Here is a 23370-nt window from a genome sequence, read left to right on the forward strand (position 1 = left end):
GGTCTTTCAGATAGCAGCGTGCAGCAAGGCATAATACAGCAAGTAGATATGAAGATGGTGAGATAAAAAGAGAATAGTGTGGGGGCACTGCTCCATTTTGCTTTCATTATACTTATCACCTGTACCAAGAGATGATAAGGAGAAGCTTCATTTTAATTATCAATTACTATGTTTGTCCATCAGCCACAAAGAACGGTGTCCCTGGGTAGGAGAGGTCCACCGGGTCAAATTTGGGTGCTGCTTATGCCATGGCTACTTCTTATTAGTAGACACTAACAAGTTATTTGGACACACCATCTTTAATTCCCCGGAGTTCATTTTTGAGGAATCTTATTGATTTTTGCCACCAGCTGCTAACCCCCATAGGAAACCTAACCCACGATGCCTTCTTATTCCCCATAGGTACGTCCGCGTTTGTTTTAAATAAAGTTATCCTGCTTGGCTTTCCTAGGTTGGTATGCAGTCAGTACTCTCACTCTCTCTCTCTCTCTCTCTCTCTCTCTCTCTCTCTCTCTCTCTCTCTCTCTGTGTGTGTGTGTGTGTGTGTAATAAGCAAATCAAAATAGTGTTTCCCATTTGCTAATAACTGTGAGTCTAACCTACACTTGATCTGCAGCTCTCTCTTTCTCTCTTGTTTATATTTAGGGATCAGGCCTCTTTGAAAAAAATTGAATTGGAATTAAGCAGCTTCCTTTGTTCTCGTTAAGCTATCACGGCTATACAGGGTGGTTGGTTTCTTTTCACGGCCACTCAGATTCCTGTTCTTTTTTTAAAAAAACAACAAAACTGTTATGCTCACAGAAGGCTAAGTAGATAGCATATTGACAAATACATTAACGTTTATTGCTGCCGTATGCCTTTGCTTAATTTGCCCCACACAGAGTGCATTGCAGTATTCCAACCTGGAGGTTACTGGTGAATCAGTGGTCAGAAACAGCCCCAGCTGTCTTACCAGCCGAAGCCAGTAAAAGGCACTCCTAGTCACTGAGGTCCCTTGGCTTCTAGTAGCCAAAATGGATACAGGAGACCCACCAGACCATGAACCATCTGTTTCAGGGGGGTGTATGACCCCAACCAAAGCAGGCAATTGACCAATGATCCAGACTCAGAAACCACCCACCCGTGGTACCTCATTTTGTCAGGATTCAGAGCCATTTTTCTTGGCCTTCATGCAGCCCACAACAGAGTCAAGGCACTGGTCCAGGGCTTGCTCAGCTACTCCTAATTCAGATGCTACAGAGAAATAGAGTTAGGTCATCAGTGTACTGATGACACCTCCTTCCCAAACCCCCTAATGACTGCCCCCAACATATGGATGTTGAACAGCATAGAACTGTAGAGTTCAAATGGACACCGAGGGTCACCTGCAATGAAGGAATTTCAACTGGATCATACATGACAGATGGCCATCCAATCTCTGTTTTGAAACCTCCAATGAAGGAGAGTCCACCTCCTTCCAAAGGAGTCTGTTCCATAGTCGAACAGCTCTTACCATCAGAAAGTTATTCCTGATGTTTAATCAGAATCTCCTTCCTTGTTACTTGAACCCATTGGTTCGGGTCCTAGCCTCTGGTGCAGGAGAAAACAAGCTTGCTTCATCCTCCATGTGATAGCTCTTTAGCAGTGCTTTTTTCCCCCAAGGAAAGAAAGGTGCCAGTACTCACGGCAGCTCTTGCGCCTGCCCTGCCACGCCATCACAAGCGCTGCCAGCAAGGTGACCAGGGTGCACACAGTCAGTAGTGCGTGGCAGAGAAGTGTGTCCCATGCTGCACCACCCACTCTCTCATTCCTTGGGGAGCTGGAGTCTTGCACTCCAGCCAGTCCCAGGGGGCAGCGGCAGCAGCCAGGCCCCCATGGGGCTCTGCTCATGCCACAGTTCCCCATGTGACCCGGAAACTACAACTAATCCAGAATGCGGCAGCTAGACTAGTGACTGGGAGCAGCCGCCGAGACCATATAACACCGGTCTTGAAAGACCTACATTGGATCCCAGTATGTTCCGAGCACAATTCAAAGTGCTGGTGCTGACCTTTAAAGCCCTAAACAGCCTTGGCCCAGTATACCTGAAGGAGTGTCTCCACCCCCATCGTTCTGCCCGGACGCTGAGGTCCAGCGCCGAGGGCCTTCTGGCGGTTCCTTCATTGCGAGAAGCAAAGCTACAGGGAACCAGGCAGAGGGCCTTCTCGGTAGTGGCCCCCGCCCTGTGGAACGCCCTTCCAGCAGATGTCAAAGCGATAAACAACTACCTGACATTCAGAAGACATCTTAAGGCAGCCCTGTTCGGGGAAGTTTTTAACGTGTGATATTTTAGTGTATTTTTGGTTTCTCTGGAAGCCGCCCAGAGTGGCTGGGGAGGCCCAGCCAGATGGGCGGGGTATAAATAATAAATTATTATTATTATTATTATTATTATTATTATTATTATTATTATTATTATTATTATTATTATTATTATGTGGCTGAGCATCTCTTGAGGGAAAAGGGGAAAAAAACCACTACCCTTTAAATATTTGAAGATGGCTTCGTTATCGCTTCTCGGTCTCCTCTTTACCAAGCTAAACATACCCAATTCTCTCAACTGTTCCTCACAAGGCTTCATTTTCAGACCCTTGATCACCTTGGTCACCCTCCTCTGCACACTTTCCAGCTTGTCGATAGCCTTCTTAAATTGTGCTTCACAGAACTGGATACAGTACTCCAGATGTGGTCTGACCAAGGCAGAATAGAGTAGGACTACTCAATGACACCTTGCAGCCCAGCTGCCAGGCAGCCAAAAGGCAGTCAGCCAATGTTGTTATCACAAAATGACCCTGGAGACATTATCAGATCCCATGTAAAACAAGGCCTCCACTAACCATCTCACTAAGTCAGCTCAGAAGGATACCATAGTCAAGGTTTTCAAAAGTTGGTGAGAGATCAAGTGAGAACAATAGGGCCATATTCCCCCTGTCTTTCTCCTGATAAAAGTTATCCATCAGAGCAACCAAAGCCATTTTAGTCAGATAGCCAGTCCTGGACCCAGACTGAAATGGGTCAAGATAAAATTTGTGACTGGGTGGCAGTTGTCACAAACTAATGGTTCTAGACTGGGCTTTTTCAGGATAGAGTGGATCACCAGCTCTTCAGGGTGGCTGGGACTGGTTGCTCCCACAAGAAAGCATTGACCACACCTTGAATCCATTCAGTCATACCCCCTTGACCAGTCTTGAGAAGTCAAGAGGGGCAAGGATCCAAGAAATAATGTCACTGGCCACATTGTCACAAAACATCTATTCCATGTCATCAGGCCACATCAACAGAAACCGATCCCAAGATGTTGCAGCAGACATTGCACTAGACACCTCATTGGAGACTGCTGTGGATGTGAATGTGATGCTATGGAGGTGAGCAACTTCACCCTCAAAATGCCTTGCAAACAATTTCAGTGAACTTCCATACTCCACTGGGAGACCAATAGAGGTCACTCACTGGGACCACCATTCCCTAGGTGGGTGGTTCCAGTGGGTGACCTCTATTGCCACACCCTTGCTTCCATTTGTTCCTACTACAAGCAGTTTTGTGCCAGGCCTGTAATAAGAAAAAAAAATCTTTGGGGCTTAGTGCTCTGAATGGAGGGGGTTGGTATGCATGTGACAATATTTGGATTTATCCACACTTGCTCTAGTCCCACTGCTTTCCCCTGGGGAAAACTGCTCAGTTGGTTTCTCCCGGATTGCCATTTGTTCTGCTCTATTGCTAAAGAGTGCGGAAAACCACTTGGACCCGTGCTTTCTAAGCACCACACAAGCAGAAGTGTGGACGAGCCCGTACTGTAAAGTAATTCTTTTCTCAGCCTTCTCCAGCTGACTTTCATCTTCAACTTAAAGGTGTTCCTAAGAGGAGTAGTTTTGGACAACTCTCTCTCTCTCTCTTCTCTTCCAAACTACTCCAGGAGCCTACCACAACAACAGGAAGCCCCTGGGCATGGAACTATTGAATAGAATTTTTTTAAAAAAAAGCAGGAAGAGGCAAACACTTGCTGCCTCTTGCTTCTCCACCCCCACAAACCTCCGAGATGCTGGAGGAGACTATTGGAGAGGTTTGAAAAAACAGCAAGAAGAGGTTCAGAGTCAATTGATTCCCTTCCCTCTCAGCAACACAATTGGATGCCAAAATGCTTTGAGCCAAAGTTGGATATCAGTTGGAGAAGGCTGGGAGAGAGGAATTGTCTTAATTTACTGAAAGCTCAGCATGCACCCAACTCAGCAATTCAATTAAAACAAAACCATACAGAACTGAATTATCTTTAAAAGTAAGAAGCAAACTACAGTTTAGGCCAGTAAACCAAGGCAGGTAGGGAGTGATTATGGGAAGGGTAAAAAACACCAACCACATACCCAAGTTCTTTTCTGCCAAGCTCTGCCCAGTATTGTGGAAGGCAAGCAGCAGAACATAGTCTGCTGATGGCCTTGTCCTCTGCAAAACAAGAGATTGGTGTCTTTATTTTTTTTAACGTTAAAATATTTTACACCTAGGACTCGAAACCTGCATGCCCAAAGAAATAATTTCAAAAATGGATCCTTAAGACAATGTTAATGAACTGAATTTAAATTTATGATTTTGACCTAGGGTAGTTGGCAAGACTTCAAACATTTTTAAAGACAGTGATTATAATTATTTCAATAATAAAAGCTAATGTGGTAGTATAAGAATATTTGAAACTAAAACGTAACTGTGTTGAGATAAGAGAGGCTTCCAAGGTCTTGAAAAGTATTAAAAATGTTGACCACAATCCAGCCCCAAGTCTCAGGGTCAGGTTATTATTGGTTTTATTGGTTTCATTATTGCTTAATCGTTTCCTTGGGAAATGGCCATGATCTAAACCAGGGTTTCTCAAACTCGGCCCTCCAGATGTTTTGAGACTACAGTTCCCATCATCCCTGACCACTGGTCCGGCTAGCTAGGGTTCATGGGAGTTGTAGGCCAAAAACATCTGGAGTGGCCAGAGTTTGAGGAAGCCTGATCTAACCCTTCCACACATGGACAGCAATGCACGCCAGTTCTAAATATAGAGGGCCAGAGGGAAGCCACTGAGCAGGCCTGCTCCAAGACATTTTGCTGCCTGGAGTTTAGGACAATATGCCACCCTCTCCATCCTACAGAAACCAACTGGACTGGAGGGTGGCTTACTTCAACCCCCAGCTATGGGACAGAGTTCACCACCACACCTTGAGGACAGCAGGCTAGTTTAATAGGCACAAAGCAAGTGCACAGCTCCATTTTCTAGCAGAAGGGGACTCAGGAGGCATGGTGGGTGGAGCAGAGGTGAAGGAAGGAGAACCAGCACCTGGTGCAGAGTGTCGGGGGTGGGGCAAATGTATGTACGGCACATGTGCAGCACCGCTACGTAGGGTGCATGCGCAGCATCGTCCATAGTTCCACTGTGCATGCGTCACTGGGCAGTTTGCTGACGGCACCACTGGAGCACTGCATGGACGGCGGCAGAGGGTGCAGCCACAAGCAGAGAATCCTCCGCACACGGCTGCATGATGGTGGTGGCGACCACGGCCAGAGGTAGAGGGGCGAGCCCCCCGCAGGGTGCCCTCTTGTAACCCCCCCCCCGAGATGGCACTTGGGGTGGGCCGACCACCCGCCCCCCTTCCTCCGCCACTGGGGCGGAGTACTGCTGCTGCCACTCCACACACACCAGAACCTGCCACCTGATACACCAAACTCATTATTGTCCAATGGTAGGGCTGGCCCTTATGCTGAACAAAGGATGGCTAAAGAGCAAGGAGGAGAAGTGAGAGCATGGACTGGCCTCGGTTATTCTCCTTCCTACCAATTGCCTCTCGAGAGTCCCTTCCTTGAGCACATCTAATTACGCAAGTGCACACTAGAAGTTACTCCGGCTACTAATCAGTCCAGCAACAGGCGTATGCCAGCGTATAGCTTGCCCCCCCCCCCCGATTGAGCAAATTCTTCTACCTGTGAAGAGGAAGAATTCTTGCCATTTCCACTGCAACAATTGGCTACTTTTGAAGCCAGCAAGATGGTGGTTTTTATAACCTGAGCTCAAGTCCTCTTGTGTCATCATTAGAGATGGGGGATAAATTCAATTCAGTTTGCATTTAAAGGCGTACTTATCCAATTCACACTCCCCTGCCCTGCCCCGCCATCAAAGAAAAAGGCTAACTGAAACACAGTCATCCTTCAACATTTGCATTTTTCTGAATTTTGTCATGCTGTTCTCCCTTCAGGTTATGTGTACAAAATAGCATATACTGGGTTAAAGTGTGCATATAAATGCACATGGTAGTGTTCTGTATTTTGTTGAATTCTCTGAAATTCAAGAGAAAATGCACAGTAAGACACTACTGCCATCATGGAATATCCATGGGGAATCAATGGGAAAGGTCTGGGGATCAATGGTTAGAGTACGCATAGAAGGTCCTGGTTTAAATTTCTTGCATCTCCGCTTAGGGCTGAGAAAGACCCCCATCCTGCATGGAAACCCTTAAGGACTGCTGCCAGTTAGTACTGACAATATGGAGCTAGATGGACTAGTTGTTTGAATCTGCATAAGGCAATTTCTTGTGGCCATATGCTTAGCTGCAATTACTGTGAGTTGATTTCAAGATGCCCATTCTTGCCTCTCAGTGAGAGTCCCAGCGACCTACATAATCTCTCCTAACAAACCGGTGCTTTCAAAATCACCTGCAACAGATTTCCAATTAATAGTAAATAGGTAGGAGCTTCAGTAGGTTTCTTCGAAACAAAACAAAACAAAACAAAACACCCAAGCTCCCTGCTTCCAGATCTCAGCACAGCATCCCAAGCAAAGCACAGCAAACTGACAAAGTCTTGCTGAAGTGTCTCACTCTTGTGCTGAAATGCAATTATTGGCCAATGGTGGAAGACTCAGGCTCTTGTTTCTCCATGCCCACATTCACTCCAAGCTGATAATAAAACTAATCACGGCTTGGAAATAATGTGCTTGTGCAAACCGGTCAATTTCCTAGTGGTTTCACACACTTAGGTTATCAAAGGCAATTGCCTTCAGGTGTACCATCACTCTTTATTATCACCACTCTGTTTCGGTTCCTGCAAGCATGTACGGAAGAGACCAAGTTGTCCACTTGTGTAAGCATGGGAAATTGCCTGTGCACAAACCAAAGCAGCACAACCCAGCTTTCTGTGTGCACAACTAGATTCTAAATGTGCTCCCATCTCAAACCCCTTTCCCCCTACTCAGTTCCTTCTTATGCTTCCCCACCCTCCTGTTCCTCAAGATATAACACACTTTATAAAAATAATGATTAAGAAAAGCTCTTCCTGCTCATTGCCTGGTCCTCAGAACAGAGGCATCAGAACAATACCCTGCTCCCCCTACCTTGATCTTCATATATGCTTCATCCTACCCCCTTCACGACAATGACACCAAACATGAAAAGCGAGCAGAAAGAGAATGAGAAAGAAGCAGTAGCAGCAAGCACACTGAGGACTCTAACAATGGTGCAGAGATTGTTAAAACTGACAAACTGGAGAGTGCTTTCTACAGGCAATACAACAAGTATCTCAGTTGGTTACCGATGTTAAGCTTCAGCTGATCAGTAGAGGGAGGGGGAGAGAGAGAAGTGCAGGTTCTAAAAAAGAAAAGAAAAACCTGGTGGTTTTTTGTTAAAAAAAAGAAGAATAAAAGAAAAAGGGAAGAGAAAGAGAAAGCCATTGCTGAACTGCTAGATCTTCTCTTTAATTTCGCCCAAGTGTCCTCTCATTCTTAAGTGGAGGGCTATCAACACTTGCCTTGTTTTATCAAGGAAGAACTCATTGTTTCAAGATATATGGAGGGTTTTCCTTCTTTTTCTAGCTCTGTGCAAAATCTCCTGCGTTGGGCTTGGTCATTGTCTAAGCGCCTCTCCCTCCTTCGCACTGCAAGATGCTGAGACTGGGAAAAGAGCACAAACAGCATCCAGCCAATCAAATTATAGAACAATGAGAAGGTCAAGTAGCATCCCATATTGCTATCCTTCATGGAATACATTGAAGGAGGTTTCTTCTTTTTTTTTTTTAAGGTAGAAATTTAACCCCTAGCTCTAGCTGCTTTACTCATGGTCCTTGTTAGTCGGATAAAATAGAGCAGGATGTCCCGCTAAGCTAAAGCAAGCAGGAGAGTAGAAAACTCTAAGAGATAGCAGGTTACAATTAAATATACTGCTTTGCCTCCCTTATTCTGCCTTCCAATGGCAGAGAAAAAGTTGCCAGTAAGAAGGGCACTGATGTGTCTTTTTTATTATTATTGGAAGAAATGAACTACAGTTTCGATCTCACTAGGGGTTTCTGTGGTAAATGGAGCTTTTCTTCCTTTAGGTTTATTTTAGTTCTCCAACTGGCAAGGTGTTAGAACATGAAGGCACCTTCTATTATACCCAAAGCAAGGCAGGGATTCCTTTATGATGGCTTCTCCTTGCAGTTAAAGGAGGGGGGGAATTAAAGTGCATGCAAGGAAGTAGAGGACATATCTTAATAATATTCATACTTCCATTCAAAATCTAGGTGTGTGTGGACACATGCCTTGCAATTATATCAATGCGGTGCCCAATAAACAGCACATACTGTAGATGTGTGTTTAATATACTGTATTTGCAAAGTTTTGATCGCAGACTAGGCAGTTAAAATGAAATTAAGCCGTATAACTTTTTAATTATATTGGCACAACATACCGCAACAGGCACTGTAACACTCCAAGTTTGACTTCATCCCCAAAGATGCCCTCTTCCATTGTCTCCCGAGGCAGACCGACGCCAGCAATGTACCTTACCAGTTTTCATAGTTTTCAAATGTTATGAGACATATTAATCTATTTAAAGGAGAAGGTATGAAAATTTGCAACCAGTCTGGTTTGGGTTACACACAGTAATTGTAATAATTCTTGTCCCTAACATGGCTAAAGTGATTCAGAACGTTCGTTGTTTAGTTATGCCTTACTTTTATACACCACTTCAAGGTTTCTTCTGTTCATATGTACCATCTCAAAATCCTCATTGCAACCATTTAAAGCTGGCAGTTGTCATTCTTGTCATACTGCAGTTGGTGGAGATAAAACTGAGCAACAGGGCGTGCCGAGGAGTAGAACTACACAGTGGATTGGATTGCGAGTTGCCCTTCCACAAAGAGCAGGGGTCCTTTGTGCATGGAAGGGGCTCCAGTCAGCACTTGAAATTTGCATGGTGCATTTTGCAGCAGCCTATCGGCCACTTGCGACCAAGTGTACATGCCCTGGTGGCAGGATAGCACCTGATGCCTCCACCATTTGGAGGTGAATGCCTAGAGATTTTGACTGTATTCACCCACTAGTGCAACATCCTGTAGAACTCTATCCATTATATTTTATCTGTACAACCAGATTGAATTTCAGGAACCAGAAAGTCATATTGAAAAACACAACTTTAGGGCTGTCTGTCCCAAGGCATTTTGGCAACTGTAACCCTGGTTTAAGGAGCCATTTGGTGCCTAGCTTATACAGTTGTATCTCGGAGGTCTCATGGAATCCATTCCGGAAGTCTGTCTGACTTCTGAAATGTTTGGAAACCAAAGGGCGGCTTCCGATTGGCTGCAGGAAGCTCCTGCAGCCAATCGGAAGCCGTGGAAGCCCCGTCAGATGTTTGGCTTCCAAAAGAATGTTTGAAAACCAGAACACTCACTTCCGTTTTTTCAGTCGTTCGGGAGCCAGAATGTTCGACGCCTAAGGCGTTTGGGAGCCGAGAGTCTCTAACACTGGCTTCAGTGTAAGGGAGCGTCCTGCTGCCAGAAGCTTTTATATTGGCTCTGTTAGATTGTAAGCCCAATGAGCACAGCCTATGCTGTTTGCTAACCTTTGGCTGTGTAAACACCCTATGTGGAACTGCAGTTTGTTAAGGGTGCTGGGAAATGTGACTCTGTAAAGGTTAAACTATAGTTCCCAGGATTTTTTGGGGGGTGGGGGATAAAGTGTTTTAAATGTATGGTGTGTATACAGTCTTTGTACAGAACCTACAACACTAGTAAAAACTTTATAAAGTGGTACCTCGGGTTAAGAACTTAATTCGTTCTGCAGGTCCATTTTTAACCTGAAACTGTTCTTAACCTGGGGTACCCCTTTAGCTAATGGGGCCTCCCGCTGCCGCCACCGCCACACAATTTCTGTTCTCATCCTTTAGCAAAGTTCTTAACCCGAGGTACCCGAGGTTAGTAGAGTCTGTAACCTGAAGTCTCTGTAACCTGAAGCATCTGTAACCCAAGGTAAAGGGACCCCTGACCATTAGGTCCAGTCGTGGCCGACTCTGGGGTTGCGGTGCTCATCTCGCTTTACTGGCTGAGGGAGACAGTGTACAGCTTCCAGGTCATGTGGCCAGCATGACTAAGCTGCTTCTGGCAAACCAGAGCAGTGCACGGAAATGCCATTTACCTTCCCTCCGGAGCGGTACCTATTTATCTACTTGTACTTCGTGCTTTCAAACTGCTAGGTTGGCAGGAGCAGGGACGAAGCAACAGGAGCTCACCCTGTCGCAGGGATTCAAACCGTCGACCTTCTGATCAGCAAGCCCTAGGCTCTGTGGTTTAACCCACAGCGCCACCTGCATCCCATGTAACCCGAGGTACCACTGTATAAATCCCATTGAACTGGCCAGGAATGTTTTAACTTGGAAGCATTCACAAGAGTACAGCAGCTTGGTTTTCTGTGCCCTCGTGTCACAAATTGGTAGCAAATGTCCATGAGAATGTAAGTGGGAGTAGCAGGGGTGCAGCTAGTGTATGTGTCTGTGTTTATGTGATGGGGGGAAACTGGGTTGCTATGTGATTCTGTTTAGAGAAGTGATGGGCAGAAGGCGGCAATGCCGTATACATAGCCACACCCAACCAAAAATTGCTTTCATGCTCTTAAGCTTTGTCCTTCCCTTTATTCCCCCAGCACAATGAACAGGGGGTGGAATAGGTTTTCAGTGACAAAAGAGCCCGGCAGAGAGCTCAAGGGAAGAAAGGAAAAGGCAAAAATGTTTTCATAGCGACAGCAAGCCACCCTTCTCATTAACATTAATGGGACATACGCATACGCATAAAAGGAGAGCAGACTCACACCGCTCCTGGCCCTTGACCAAAATGGAACCGGTCAGCAGGATTTTCAATTCATTAGGTCGATGAATGAAGGCTTCCACTTCACTTCAAGAAAGATTCCAGCAATGAGACACTGAATTCGTTTTTCATTCCAACTTCTCCAAATTTTTGTTGCCCGGGGTGAGCAAAAAGTAGGGCTGGCGTTTCATTTTTTCATATTTTTTTTTAAGAGGACACGGTGAGTGGAGTGGCTTTTCAGTACGTGGGAGGGCATTTCTCTAGCTTATAAATTAAAAACTATGAGTCACGTTTAGGGAAGAATAACTGAGGAAAGTTAACCCATCCGCTCCACCATCAGATGACTATATGGATGTACTACAGCATATAGGGCAGTCACGTTTTGTGTTAGGTTTATATCCAGAGCATGAGTTATAAGGGATCCCAGTCCCTTTATGTTCTGAGAAAGCCCTCCTAGATACTATCCTTAAAGCATACTGTGGCGATCACACAGGGCCCCCGGACATTTGATGGTCTATTGACCCTGTGCCACCACTGTGATTGCTTTTTCCACTGCCACCACCCCGTATCTCACGGGGACACACGGAGTCCAGTCAGTTGTTAACATTAACAAATAATCAAGTTTATTCTTTAAATGCAGGTACAAGCTTATGGTTACAGTTAATTTTTCTTGGCAGTTTCTTAATCTTAGAATCAAAGAATCATAGAGTTGGAATAGACCACAAGGGCCATTGAGTCAGGAAACACCATCAGAGCACTCCTGACATATGGTTGTCAAGCCTCTGCTTAAAGACCTCCAAAGTAGGAGACTCCACCACACTCCTTGGCAGCAAATCCCACTGTTGAACAGCTCTTACTGTCAGGAAGTTCTTCCTAATGTTTAGGTGGAATCTTCTTTCTTGTAGTTTGGATCCATTGCTCCGTGTCCGCTTCTCTGGAGCAGCAGAAAACAACCTTTCTCCCTCCTCTATATCAGTGTTTCCCAACCTTTTTTGGGCAAAGGCACACTTGTTTCATGAAAAAAATCTCGAGGCACACCACCATTACAGCCCCGTGACGTCAGCGCGCAGCGTCACGCCGGGAGGGACATGAATTGCTAGCAAATTACATAATCACCTCCTTGAGGGCTGGCTCATCTTCTCCGAAGGCAGAACCCCATTAATTAACAGCACAGACTCACACCATAGCCAAGACGAGGGGGGAAAACCTCAGTCATGCACAGTCATGCACATGTGGGGGCTAAATGAGGACGAAGACCGGGCAGAGAGCAGGGTTCAAATCACCCCACCTGGCCAGGACAATCCCTGGGTGCTCCCTTGGGCCACTCGCCGGACCCACCTCGCAGGGCTGTTGTTGCGAGGATAACAAGGGGAGAACCACGCGCGCCCCCGGGAGCTCCTTGGAGGAGAAAGCGGGCGATGAATGCAATGCACGAAATATATGAGAGGCAACCAGGTTTTGCAGGTGAGGGGCCCCCGCCAGCCTCCGCTTCCAACACCCGGCGCAACGACGCCGAAGTTTTCCCCCGGGCTCGGCTCGGGGAGCAGCGCTGCTCCCCCCCGGCTCCCCTTCGCCCTCCCGGCTCTCTCTGCCACCCACTGGGGACCCCCCTCACCTGCCAAGTCCGGAGCGCCGGTGGAAGTTGCATGCATGCATGCAGGGCGCCCCGTTGCCATTGCATTGCACTGCACTCCATGCAACGCCTGCACGCATGCATTGCCTTGCACGCCCGCCAAGGGGTCTCCCCGCGGCCCGATGCGTCCCCTCCGGCGCGGATGCAGCATTGCAAAAATAAAACCCCCCGACGCAGCCCTATCTGGGGGGCAGCCTCCGCCTCCGCCGCTCCGCCTCCGTGGGGATCCCTGGGCTCCATCCTGCTGCCCGATCTCCGCGGGGGCGCAGGCAGGCTGCGCGGGGTCTGCGCGGAAGAGCCCCTGCCCACCCGGCCGCCGCCGCTGCGCTCATTCCATGGCCGGGAGAAGAGCGCTTCAAACAAAACGCCCGGCCCACCAGGCCATGCTGGGAAACGTAGTTTGCGCACCCCGCGCGGGCGCGGAGCCCAAGGGCGAGGGGACTACGGATCCCGGCAGCCCCCATGCCGGGGATGGAGGGGGAGAGGCCGGGTGCAGGGATGGAGGGACGGGTGGGCGAGCGAGTGAGTGAGTGGCAGCCGCCAAGCCTTGGCCGAGAGCCAGGAAGGGCCTCCCCGGAGGAGGAGGAGGAGGAGGGAGGCGCAGAGCGGGAGGGAGGGAGGGAACCCCAGGGGTCATCTAGTGACGGCGCCCCAATTGAAAATTTGACTTTAAAAAAAAATATCGAATTTTTTAATTTTTCCCGCGGCACACCAGGCAACATCTCACGGCACACTAGTGTGCCGCGGAACAGTGGTTGGGAAACACTGCTCTATATGACATCCTTTTATATATTTGAACATGGCTATCATATCACCCCTTAACCTCCTCTTCTCCAGGCTAAACATGCCCAGCTCCCTTAGCCATTTCTCATAAGGCATCGTTTCCAGGCCTTTGACCATTTTGGTTGCCCTCCTCTGGACACGTTCCAGTTTGTCAGTGTCCTTCTTGAACTGTGGTGCCCAGAACTGGACACAGTACTCCAGGTGAGGTCTGACCAGAGCAGAATACAGTGGCACTATTACTTCCCTTGATCTAGATGCTATACTCCTATCGATGCAGCCCAGAATTGCATTGGCTTTTTTAGCTGCCGCGTCACACTGTTGGCTCATGTCAAGTTTGTGGTCAACCAAGACTCCTAGATCCTTTTCACATGTACTGCTCTCAAGCCAGGTGTCACCCATATTGTATTTGTGCCTCTCATTTTTTTTTTGCCCAAGTGCAATACTTTACATTTCTCCCTGTTAAAGTTCATCTTGTTTGTTTTTGCCCAGTTCTCTAATCTGTCAAGGTCGTTTTGAAGTGTGATCCTGTCCTCTGGGGTGTTAGCCACCCCTCCCAGTTTGGTGTCATCTGCAAATTTGATCAGGATGCCCTTGATTCCATCATCCAAGTCATTGATAAAGATGTTGAATAAGACCGGGCCCAAGACAGAACCCTGTGGCACCCCACTAGTCGCTCTTCTCCAGGATGAAGAGGAACCATTGATGAGCACCCTTTGGGTTTGGTCAGTCAGCCAGTTACAAATCCACTGAGTGGTAGCATAGTCAAGACCGCATTTTACCAGCTTCTTTACAAGAATACAGTGGTGCCTCGCAAGACGAAATTAATTTGTTCCGCAAGTTTTTTCTTCTTGCGAGTTTTTCGTCTTGCGAAGCACGGTTTCCCATAGGAATGCATTGAAAATCAATTAATGCGTTCCTATGGAAACCGCTTGCCAGGCTGGCGGTGCGGAGAAGGGCTTTTCTCCCCACCGCAAGCCTTCAGGACAGGTACGGGAACAGAGGGGAAGGGGCGCAGTGCTTCTCCTCTGTTCCCGGGGCTTGCGGTGGGAGGAGGGTTTTTCCTCCCCACCGCCAACATTCAGAACAGCATTCTGAATGTTGGCGGTGGGAAGGAAAACCCTCCTCCCACCGCAAGTCTTCAGGACAGCCTTCTGAAGGCTGGCGATGGGGCGGAAAGACCTCCTCCTGCCGCCAGCCTTCGGAGCAGCCTTCCAAAGGCTGGCGGTGGGGCAGAGAGCCCTCCTCCCGCCGCCAGGCTTCGGAGCATCCTTCCCAAGGCTGGCAGCGGGAGGAGGTCTTTCCGCCCCACCGCCAGGCTTTGGAGCAGGCTTCCGAAGGCTGGCGGTGGGGCGGAAAGACCTCCTCCCACCGCCAGCCTTCGGAAGGATGCTCCGAAGGCTGGCAGCGAGGTCTTTCCGCCCCACCGCCAGGCTTTGGAGCAGGCTTCCGAAGGCTGGCGGCGGGAGGAGGTCTCTCCGCCCCACCGCCAGCCTTCGGAGGAGGTCAGAGGACAGTGGGGGAGACGCGCTGCGCTTCCCCGCTGTCCCAGAGATTTCCCTATGGGCTTTCGTCTTGCGAAGCAAGCCCATAGGGAAATTCGTTTTGCGAAGCGCCTCCAAAATGGAAAACCCTTTCGTCTAGCGGGTTTTCCGTCTTGCGAGGCGTTCGTCTTGCGGGGTACCACTGTATCATGGGGCACCTTGTCGAATGCCTTGCTGAAATCAAGGTAGGCTACATCCACTGCATTCCCTTCATCTACCATCTTAGTTCCTAAATACTTCAAACTGATTATTCCCAACTATCTATCTGACTCCACCTGACAATTCCTCTCAGTCTCTCACAATACAACTCAACCAACTCACTGCCTATGCCTCCCCCTTCCTTCTCCAATTCCCAAACCTCAACTGACTTTCAAAACCTCCCACTCTAACTTTTACTCCCCCCTTGCATTCCCACTGGCCAATCACATTCTCACTCATTTAACCCTTTCCTAATGACCCACCTAGGAGGCAAACACCACACATACCTTCCAAGCGCCCCAGAAAAAAACAGGACATTGTGTTTTTTCTCACAAGATTTCGGTGGCCATTTTGCTTAAAGGCTACAGGGTGGAGAGCATATTTTAGTTAAAATGGGACCAAACCTGAGCTTGTGGGTCCTCCTGTACTTTGAGCACATGTCCAATACTTTTCCAAAACTCAGAAAGAAAAGTGTGTGTGTGTGTGTGTGTGTGTGTGTGTGTGTGTGTCAAACTATCTGCAGTAAAGTATCAAGCAAAAAGATATTACACAGCTTTCAGGAGATTTTCAGGTGTAGGTCCCACTGAGGTAAATGGGGTATGAGTGGTATTTGTGTTTACTAGTCACATTAATTGAAATACTGCATTGAAGGTTATATTACTGCAATACATTATATGTGAGGCTGCTTCTGAAGACAGTTTAGAAACTGCAGCTGGTGCAGAATTCAGCAGTCAGGTCACTCGCCAGGGCAAGATGGTTTGAGCATGAAACACCAATCCTGTCCCAACTCTACTGGCTGCCAATTAGTTTCTGGGCCCAATTCTAAGTGCTGCTTTTGACCTATAAAGCCTTAAATGGCTCAGGACTGCGATAGCTCAGAGGCTGCCGCTCTCCATATGAACCAACCTGGACCATGAGATCATCTTCTGAGGCCCTTCTTCATGTACTTCCTCTGTGTGAGGTCCAGAGGGTGGCAACATGAGAAAGGGCCTTTTCTGCAGTGGCTCCTCATTTACGGAATGCTCTCTCCAGGGAGGTTCAGCTAGTGCCTTCATTACATATCTTTAAGTGCCAGGCAAAAACATCCTCTTCTCCCAGGCCTTTGGCTTCTTGAATAATCTAAACTGGGGTGGGGGGGGTAATTGCTTTTGTTCATTACTATGGTATGTATTTTTGTGTTATTAAATTGTAAACCACCCTGTGACCCCTGAATGAAGGGTGTTACAGAGATGAACTGGTGCTTGATAACATTCAGCCTAAGGCTCCCACTTGGATGCCAGTGTTGAAGAATGGAAGGCAAATTTTCAGAAAATGAATCAATCAGACCTGTATATTTCTGAGATCATGTATTCATCTACCCTGTCTGGTAAGAGCCCTCCAGGTAGGGGTGGACTTTGCTACTATTGGTGCCCTGAGCTGGGCCAAAAGTTGGTGCCTCCAACCCTTGTGCCGTGCTGGTCTTTGGGAAGGATGTGTGAGGTTCTGGCAGGGTCCTAGAGCCCTCCCTTCTCCTTCCCAGTGCTCCCCCCCCAGGAAAAAGAGATGCTGTAACTCACCATGAACACCACCCTTGTTCTCTTATAATGGCAATGGCGCCCACCTGAGAGGTTCCAGAATGGAGTTCTGATAAGTTCCAGGTGAAAAAAAGCCCTGCTTCTTCCCAAAGCTGAGTAAGCACTAACTAGTTTTTGGAGAGAAGGAGGGAGAACTCTAAGACCCTCTCAGAGCCCTCACACCTCCTTCCTGTAGCCAGGGAAGTGCTTACTAGGTGCCCTCTCCACTCAGCACCCAGTGTGGGGAAACTGGTCACGCTGCCCTAAAACTGCCTCTCCTCCAGGGTTTCAAGAGACTTGGGGGTGAGTCTGGGTGCTACCTCCTTCTTGTGCCATACAATGTTTTATGATGGTTTGAGACATGTTGGATTGGCCTGACAGGCAAACATGAAGCCCTGGGAAATGCAAACTCTCTCTTAAGAATGATGACTCTTCTCCCTGATGTAACATCAGTACTTTAATAGAAAATGGGGGTGGAGGAGACTGCCCCTTTATTATGCCATACAATTTTGCTTTAATGCTTTAGAATTAGTTTGCAGCTATTGCTATGATGAATGTGCTACCGAGATAGGCTTGATATAGTCCAAGTGGGAATAAGAACCTCAGGCACACTATATTAAACACACACTGTGGGAATTTTAAGCAACTTTGAGGGCATCCTTACACAAAGTCCACTGACATATTCAAACTGGAGATGCTTTATAAATAATTAACTTTTTAAAAATAAAAATATGAAATTATGTGCCCTTAGCTGGGACTGTCTTTTAATGTGCTGAAGGTCTGATAATGTGTGAGTGTTATTTGGTTTTATGGATCAAATGGTTTTTATTGTGATTTCATTGTCTATATGTACTTTGTAACACGCGTTGGGTCCGTTAAGTCTGGGGGAAAATAGGCCATAAATTAATCTAGATGAATAACTAAAACAAAACAGAATTCCTCATTTTGCCCCCAAACTTCAGCTTCCTCCCGTCACCTGCTGCCACCACCCTGATCATATCCCTGAAAGTCAGAAAAGCTTCAGAAATGCTAGTCTCAAGTTCCTCAATCTTCAGAGGAGGCCATTCATATAAATTTAGTAAAGACAGTAATGTGTGAATCTGATACCACCCTGACCCCACTCCACCTTCAAAAGCAACTCAGCAATCTTAAACAGTAAAATTCAAACAAAAAAAGACACCTCTGCGGCTGCCAAACAGATAGATAGCCTATGCCTGAACTCAATTTACAAAACAGGGACATCACTGTATGTTAGCCACTTTAATAGATTCAAGTTTATTTTCAGAATATACATCTACCATCAGCGGTCTGCAGAGTGGAAGCAGGACTGAATAATGCTGACTGAGAAAAGTCACCAGAGAGAGGAATATAAAGGAAGCCAATTAACCCTTTCTAGATTTTTTTTTAAGCCCAGCAAATTCCCTTAACATTCCTCCAAAAGGGGGGGGGACTCTAGCTGTAACACACTACCATTTTGACCATTAAAATTATTTTGGACCCGGATATGCACTATATATTGTGTGGCAATCGGACTATGTGTGTGTGTGTATATATATATGCACACACAAACACACTTAAATTCAATCCCATTACACAAGATGAAACACTGCAGGTTGCATGCAGCCGTTCGAACTACCTAACTATTGTCAGGAAAAACGGAAAGTACCTGAGATGTCTGGCCCACGGTGGGGGTGGGGGGTGGGAAAGTGTTACTAGAACAGTAACAAGCTGCAAGCAATCTATGAATCTAGAAATGGCAGTAAATAGGATTGCTTTCAGTTTATGAGCTGGTAAGCCTCTTTCCGAGAGTAGCTCATGGTGACTGACAGTTAAAGCAGAGCTTGTGCTACATGCCAAGCGGCACAAGGCCATGAAGACGGATGGCACTAGAAGGAGCTGGGGGGGGGCAGCAAACGCTTGCCTGATGAAGCCACCTAGAGGGAAGATGAGCAAGCAAGAGATGGGGGGGGGGCAATTAGCTTTAGCTGAGTTTCCTACGTTGCAGGGGGTTGCATTAGAAAGATGACCATTCCAGCTCTATGATTCTATGTTTTTCTGCTTCAACAATATTTCATGATGATCCTATCCTTTTATGTGATTGTATTTTGTATAAATATAAAAATTATAAATAAGACACATACTGTGGGGCCACAAGAAGGAAGAGGTTGGAGGGGGCCACTGTCAGAAAAAGGTTGGGAAACACTGGTGTAGACAATATGGTGCTAGGTAGAGCAATTGTCTGACTCAGTATAAGGCAGTTTCCTAGGTTCAAGGTTCCTAGGTTCTGGCGATTCCCTCATTGCGAGAAGCCAAATTACAGGGAACCAGGCAGAGGGCCTTCTCGTTAATGGCACCCGCCCTGTGGAACGCCCTCCCACCAGATGTCAAAGAGAAAAACAACTACCAGACTTTTAAAAGACATCTGAAGGCAGCCCTGTTTAGGGAAGTTTTTAATATTTGATGGATTATTGCATTTTAATATTTTGTTGGAAGCTGCCCAGCATGGCTGTGGAACCCCAGCCAGATGGGCGGGGTATAAATATTAGCTTTAAAGCTCTTTGGATCCAATTTTATTTTATGTTGTTTATTTTTCCTACCATTAAACATAAGGGCCCAGGGTGGGTTACAACAGTATAAAATTACAGTTTTAAAATAATTTAAAACCAATTTTCAATCAGAAGAAAAGGGTATGTATGTGTGTGCATCTTCAGCATGTGGCAAAAGCTTCACAGGGAAGTGGCATGGGATTTCTGTTAAACTCCTTATCAGTAAGACCAGTGTCTCATATGCAACAGTGTGGCCTGGCCACAAACCTGGTAAGAACCTGTTAAGCGACTTAAATGTTAAAGTGAAAAACAACTCCATATAAGGTACAAGGAAGCTTCTGGTGTGTGCCGTAAAAATGGGTTGAGTAACTTGTCTTTCAGGCACTGTGGTTGGTTGAGAGATGCTGATGTGCTAGGATGGCAGAAGACATATTTTGCCTATATAGTGTGTCCCCTAATGCAAATGTTCTCGCAGACTCTTTGAACTCTGACCTGCAATGCATTACTGGATAAAGTCTGACTGGTTGGGAAATTGGTTTGAGCCTTGTACTTAAACCCCCAGGGGGAATGTCTCCCACAGAAGGTGCCAGACCCTCCTCTGTGAGGAAGGCGTTGGACAGCTTCTTTTCAGGCAGTAAAATATATTGGGTCAGCCCTGCCTACAGGCCTATGTCCACCCTAAGCAACCTTTGTAACTATCAGCCCAATACACTTTGCTGCCTCTTCTAATCCATGTCCAAGACTGTCTGGGTTGAAAGCTGAGCTTTTCTTCAACACTGAGGAGAGGAAATGTCCTCCGTTGCACCTGAGGGCAGCAGGCTAACTCAGAGGGTGCAAAGCAGGGCATGTGGTCACACAGCTCCATCCTGCAACAACTCACAGCGGCTCCCTGCCCTGATGTGGTCACTTCACTCTGCCCAATGGTAGAGTCGGCCCTGGTAATAAACTTGGTCTTAGTTATTAGCAAATAGTGATTCTATCCCCAGTATAATGAAACATGTATGTATTAGGATACATGGGCCCACACAAGCCATCTCTGGCACCCACAGGGTGTCCTCTACTCAATGAAAATAGGCTTGAAATAATCGTTATGCTGTAGGTAATAGATCTGTGCTCATTTGCAGGATGTGCAAGTGGTGGCCATAGCAGCTTTTCAAGCGGACCCCAAAAGGTTGGCGATCCCTGGATTACACTGAGAGAAGAAATCCATCTGATTTCAAGTGTGCTCAGCGGCAATAGCTTCTCACCTACCTTCTGGTTCCTGTTGGCCCAACGTGAGAGGCCGCTCTGATAATAGAAGCTGAAAGGATTTTTTCCTGTTCCCAGGCATCACTTGAAGGAAGATCCTGAAGAGAGCCACAGCTTGAATAGTTAGCAGAGCTTTTCATGTACTAACTGAAAATGTACTGTCTCAGTCTCGTGGCATTTGGCCAGAAAGCAGCAGGGTTCTAAATCAGCAACAATGAGAGTAAACTTCTCTTTTCAGTTTGGGCAGGGATGTCAAAATGTAAGCAGTTCTCCAGGATAAGGCAGATAATTTCAGTGGCATATGTCTCGGCTAATTCCGATCTCTCAAAATACCACTTGCATTTATGAGGCATTATCTGTAGAAATCTAACCTCTCAAGGACGTCAACCCAGGGAAACAGATGGCTTGCAACTGCATGTTTAATCCTCAAATCAAATAACAGAATCAGCACTTCAGAACGACTGCTTATATAGACACTTTTGTCAGGCAACGTGGCTTATAGCTGTCCATCTTGCGAAACGGGGCCCAAGCGAGTGTGTTGACGTGCAGCCAAAGAGCAAATTTGAAAAGCAATTGGCTTCAAAGTATGACTCATGCATTTCCTGTCAGAGCCCAGGCGAAATCATTTTGCCAAACCTCTTCAGCGTGAGCGCAGCACACAGCTACCAGCTCATTGACTATTCCCCTTAATTGATTCTGAAACAATATGGAATATGCAAACACACAAAAGACTCCAGTGGAAAAGAAGGTGGTAAGGCCCCAGTTGATACCAGCGGGCTTTGCATTGTCATTTTTTGATAAGGGTGAGAAAACTGTGTTGCTAACGGGCATTCTGAAAATCACCAGAATTTATTTATTTTTTATAATAATATTTTATTAGAATTTTCACAAAAAGAAATTCACATCCACAAAACAAAAAACAACAGAAAAACAAGCAACAAACATCAAAAACAGAAGTCAGAAAAGAAAAATACAAGGAAGAAAAAAAATGCATAACCCCCCCTTTTTTTCTTTTTACATTAATATCTTTCAAAACCTCATTCTCATTACTTCCACCCGCCTTCCCTTCTTGTATTCTACTTTAGAAGATGGTTCAGCAAGATCGTTTACTATCCATTCTAGATCTTTATCCCTCCCTTTATAAGCTTATTTATCCTAGTCACTAGAACCCCTTCATTTCATTTTCAGAGCCTTCAACATTCATAAATTTTACAGTGTTTTGCTCTTCTCCTTGATCTCGGATTCTGCCGGTCATCTCAGCCAGTTCCATATAGTCTATCACTTGCATCTGCCATTCTTCCAAGGTGGGTAAATCTTGCCAGAATTTAGTTATTATTTCTACATTTCATTTACTAAATTTATATCCCACAGTTCTTCCCAAAGGAGCCCACGGCAGACCATACAAGCAATATTGTAGAATAACTGAGATACACACACCTCACAAAAAAATCAGATAGAATTACTCATGTGGAATAAAATAAACTGGACACTGAGGGCCTTCTGGCGGTTCCCTCCCTGCAAGAAGTGAAGGTACAGGGAACCAGGCAGAGGGCCTTCTCAGCAGTGGCACCCACGCTGTGAAACGCCCTCCCATCAGATGTCAAGGAATTAAACAACTATATAACTTTTAGAAGAGGGATGCGGGTGGCGCTGTTGGTAAAACCTCAGCGCCTAGGACTTGCCGATCTCATGGTCGGCGGTTCGAATCCCCGCGGCAGGGTGCGCTCCCGTTGCTCGGTCCCAGCGCCTGCCAACCTAGCAGTTTGAAACCACCCCCGGGTGCAAGTAGATAAATAGGTACAGTGGTACCCCGCAAGACGAATGCCTCGCAAGACGGAAAACCCGCAAGACGAAAGGGTTTTCTGTTTTGGAGGCGCTTCGCAAGACGAATTACCCTATGGGCTTGCATCGCAAGACGAAAGCCCATAGGGAAATGCTGGCGGTCGGGAGCAAAGACTTTCGCCCACAGCCGGCCTTCAGAAGAGGACCTCTTCTGAAGGCCGGCGGGGGGCAAAAGTCTTTGCTCCCCCCCCCGCCTGCCTTCCCCCTGCCTGCCCCGGGCGATCTTAAAATGCTGGCGGGCGGGAGCGAAGCGTTCGCTGCCGACCCCCAGCATTTTAAAATCTCCCCGTGTCCCGGGGAGATCTTAAAATGCTGGGGGTCGGGAGCGAAGCGCTGCCGACCCCCAGCATTTTAAAATCTCCCCCTGTCCCGGGGAGATTTTAAAATGCTGGGGGTCGGGAGCGTTCGCTGCCGACCCCCAGCATTTTAAAACGCTGTTCCGAAGCGGGGGGCGGGAACATCTGCCCCAGCCGCCCCACTTCGGAACGCTGTTCCGAAGTGGGGAGGGGGGGCGGGAACATCTGCCCCAGCCGCCCCACTTCGGAACGCTGTTCCGAAGTGGGGAGGGGGGGCGGGAACAGCTGCCCCATCCGCCCCACTTCGGAACGCTGTTCCGAAGCGGGGAGGGGGGGCGGGAACAGCTGCCCCCACCGCCCCACTTCGGAAAGCTGTTCCAAAGTGGGGAGGGGGGGCGGGGACACCTGGCCCAGCCGCCCCACTTCGGAAAGCTGTTCCGAAGTGGGGAGGGGGGCGGGGACACCTGGCCCAGCCGCCCCACTTCGGAAAGCTGTTCCAAAGTGGGGCGGGGGGGCTGGGACACCTGCCCCACCCGCCCCACTTCGGAAAGCTGTTCCGAAGTGGGGAGGGGGGGCGGGAACATCTGCCCCAGCCGCCCCACTTCGGAACGCTGTTCCGAAGCGGGGAGGGGGGGCGGG

General features: G+C 47.4%; 1 long non-coding RNA gene across 1 annotated transcript in view; it reads left to right on the plus strand.

Moving 5' to 3' along the window:
• Positions 1-23370, plus strand: part of LOC308581871 — a 429226-nt gene that overhangs the window by 389784 nt on the left and 16072 nt on the right. The window contains exon 4 of the long non-coding RNA XR_014005338.1: positions 20470-21344. This is a non-coding gene — a long non-coding RNA (uncharacterized lncRNA). The remainder of the gene's footprint in view (positions 1-20469; positions 21345-23370) is intronic.

This window comes from Podarcis bocagei (assembly GCF_964188305.1).
Source record: "Podarcis bocagei genome assembly, chromosome: 1".
Lineage (NCBI taxonomy): Eukaryota > Metazoa > Chordata > Lepidosauria > Squamata > Lacertidae > Podarcis > Podarcis bocagei.